Below are 3500 nucleotides of genomic sequence, written 5' to 3'. Positions count from 1 at the left end.
AGCCCGCCCGCGTGCCCACCTCCCGGCGCGCCCAGGCGCACCGCCCGACTTTGCGAGACCCCGGGAAGTTGAACCCGCCGCCTTCTGGCGACGGAGGATGTAATGTGACTGTTGCCGGTGTGAATATCCGATGCCACCGAACGTCCTCATAACCGAGGGTTACTTTAATTTGGGATTCCCCTCCCCTCCTCCGTCCTCCCTCCTCCCCCTCCCGCTGCCGAAATAAAACCGACGGGACCCAGAAGGGGAGGCTCCCCGCCGGCCCACCGGCGCGCACCCACAGTTCCTGCGTTGCCATAATCTTTAGGGTGGGGCAGGAACAGCCTGGACACATACTGCGACGTGTAGGTAAACGTGCTTTGGCGGAAAGACGGCTGGGGACCCGGCTGGCTTTTCCTGTCCCCTCTGGGTTGGCAGCGGCCTCGCGATGGTGGAGCCTGTCTTTGGGTGTGTTGGTGTGTACCTCGCCGGTGTTGTCTGCGTGTTGTCAGTGCCGTGTGACTGTCGTCTGTCCCCTGAGTGTAACGACAGGCGCGTGGCGCGCGTCCCGCGCGGCTGGGCCAGGGCCGGACTGGGGTCATGGCTGCCTTTGCCTGCACGTTTTGCAGACATTCGGGTGACACTCGGGTCGCTGCCCGACCCTGCGTCTTTTCAACCCCCACGCTTCCCAACCTTGGTGTGTTTCCACCTCACTGATCTTTAGTAACGGGTGCATCAACAGGAAGGAAAAGGACCTCACTCCGTGCGGGAGCGGTGCCCGCCCGGGTCTCTGCCCCCTGGCTGCCCGGCTTGGCAGGCGAGACACATCTCTGTGCCCTTTGGCCTGCCGAGTCCCTTCCGAGTGGTTACAGTGTTGCATGTTTCAGGTTGAATAATATTATGGAAGGGGAGGAGTAAGTTCTGGCTGTAACTACGTTATGAACTGTGTGCTAGAAAGTACTAAGTCGCCGGAAGGGACCAAAGGACAAAATGTGCCCTTCCTAAGTAGCCTGGTGCTGCGTTGAATCGGTCCATTTTGGGGGTTCCCATCAGCCTTCCAAACAAGACTGTAGGACTGAAGAAGGCTATCAGGATGTAAAACTTTTGGAAACCTGAGTGATTGAGGGAAACCATGGGTGGGATTGAGTGAAGGCTGGGAGGGGAGGTCTGGTTGGGCGTGTGGAGTCCTTGGAAATGCTCGCATTGGTGGAGAATCGGGCAGAGGATTGCTTCACCGTGGGCAGGCTCACTCCCGGCCAAGTTAGCAAGAAGAGCTTGAGTGTGTGCTCACGCAGAGCATACAGAACAAAACGCAGGAGTGACTTGCTGGAAGTTGAGATGAGGACAGACTGAAAAGATTTCCAAACAAACTTGAACGGGCTCAAAGTTCCACGCAGGCTGTCTTTCTTTTCTTTCTATTTTTTTTTCTTTTCTTTCTGATAAAGTACACTATTAACCATGAACACAACTGTAAACACACACACAACTGCCTGAATAAAATTCCTTTTAGAAACAGTGTGCAATGGGGAGGAGGGACACAGAGGGCACAGCAGGGGGTAGGTGTGAAGGTAGAGCACGAAGCCACAGCCAGGTAGGACTACCCACCTTCCTTGGAGACTGCTCCCACTGGCTGCACCAGGTCTCTTGGGCCTCTCCCTACCTGTGTTAATCACTACTTGTGTGTCTTTCCCTCCTCCCGTTCCTCTCCCTTCAGCGTTCCTGTGGCCCTCCCTCCTTTTCCCATTCCCCAAAGGACTGCTTTCCCACAGTGGCAGTGCAGCCTGGGTGCCCGGCACTGTGGCTCTGGGTCACCAGGGCAGGTTCCAAGGCAGGAACACCGGGATCCCTGAATTCATGGGTCAGAGCCCAGCAGTGCCAGCACCCACATATGAAGCTCATCAGCGTGGGTTGCTTTAAAATCCATGCCTTCTTTCTCTCTCCACATATGCTAAGAATCCCTTTAATAGAAACAGTCTATCTATAAGAACAACTTGACCTCTAACTTCTACCTTGAATCTGTACCAGAAAAGAACAGGGTCAGTTTTCTTCCAGCGGGAGGAGGGGGCAGAATCTTTCCCTCCCCCTCTCCTTGCTCTGTCAGAAAATCTGCTCCTACCACCAGATTGTGAGAAGATCCTTTATTCTTGCTAACAGTGTCAGGGAAGTGGCATTTTTACCGATGTTTTTTTTTTTAAGAATAGAGGCTTACTAATTCACTGCAGGTTAGTTCATTTTAATCCTATGCCAAATCTTCCCTAAGCAGTGTTAATTGCATTAAATTTTAGGCAAGTGCATCTCATTTGTATCATAATAAAGTCTGTTCCAGAGTGAATGGATTCAGCCTAAATTCACTTGTTTGGAAAGGTGTCCAGAGGGTTTAACTGTGCTCCACCTGACTTTTTCTTCCAGTGATACACTTGCTTATCTGAACAGAAAATACAAATTCTTCATTCACCGGGAGTGAAGGTTTAGGATAATGAAGTTTATCTTTTAGGAAAGGTGTGAGATAGGGCATGGAACCCCCCCCCCTCATAGAATATCTTATTGATGGTCCTTTATCCACTTCTCACTTCACCGGTTCTTGTGTCCAAGGACAACTTCGGCTCCCCCGATATGCGCAACCCCTTAGAAAAGAAAGGGAGAGAGACACCCCCAGGTTAAGTCAGTCTAAGCACTATTTTTAGCTTTTTTTCGTAAGAAGGTGACAGATTATTTCGTTTCCAAATATTTCTAACGATTTTCTGCTCAAGTGTTAAGATAATGGAGCAAAGAGTTTGCAAGGATGGCGAAGAGACCGTGGCGGAGAGACCGTGGGGGATGGGGAACGCGTTTTATGATCAACGGTTTGTTGCTCAGAGAGGGGACCAATATTTCTGTCGACTCTCCAAGCAGAGATTCCCCCCCCCCTTTTTTTTTTCTTTCTCCCTTTCTTTTCCTTCTTCCTTTCTTTTTTTAAAAGGCAGGTCAGGTTTGGACGACTTTGTTTGGAAGACTCTGGACTTGAGTCTCCGCGTTTGGTTTTTGTTCCAAGGAAGCGTTTCCCTCCCCTCCTCAGGATCGTCCTGTTTCACAATAAACATGACGAAGGGGGTTAGCACATTTTAGTATAAATAAACCGAGTGGCTCGAGCAGGGTATATATTTGGGGAATGCCTGCCCCGGTCCCATTCTTTCTCCTGGGGTTCCTGAATTTCAGCCTTGAGTGGATCCTGCCGTCGGGTTGCTGGAATCCTGAGCTCACATCACGCACACATTTCCAGGAAAAGGGGGTTCAGGGAGGGTCTCCATCCAAATGCGCGCGTCCCTCCTGGCGTGTCTTCCTTGCCTTTCTGTGGCTCGCTGTCCCTTCCCGTCCCCTGCTCCCCGGCCCGGGCCCTCTTTCCCTCTGCGCCTGCTGCTCTTGAACTTGTTTCTGTGGAGGCGCGTCCTGGGCGGCGGCGGGTCCCCACTGGCCGCAGAGACTAGGCCTCCTCAAAGCGGGGATGCCGGTAGAGGCGGGGGGTCCTCGCACCAGGAGCCGGA

The 3500-nt window shown here is 52.4% G+C and overlaps 1 protein-coding gene across 1 annotated transcript in view; it reads left to right on the top strand.

Moving 5' to 3' along the window:
• The first annotated feature begins 356 nt into the window (after positions 1 to 356).
• Positions 357 to 3500, top strand: part of ZADH2 (zinc binding alcohol dehydrogenase domain containing 2) — an 8590-nt gene continuing 5446 nt past the window's right edge. Inside the window, exon 1 of the mRNA XM_008073940.2 lies at positions 357 to 409. The gene's annotated coding sequence lies outside the window, so the exon portion shown is untranslated. The remainder of the gene's footprint in view (positions 410 to 3500) is intronic.

The sequence above is a fragment of the Carlito syrichta genome, unplaced genomic scaffold (assembly GCF_000164805.1).
Source record: "Carlito syrichta isolate Samal-C Ts95f unplaced genomic scaffold, Tarsius_syrichta-2.0.1 Scaffold316215, whole genome shotgun sequence".
In the NCBI taxonomy this organism is placed as follows: Eukaryota; Metazoa; Chordata; class Mammalia; order Primates; family Tarsiidae; genus Carlito; species Carlito syrichta.
Note: the sequence above shows the minus strand (reverse complement) of the source record. Positions and strands in the feature narration are given on the sequence as shown.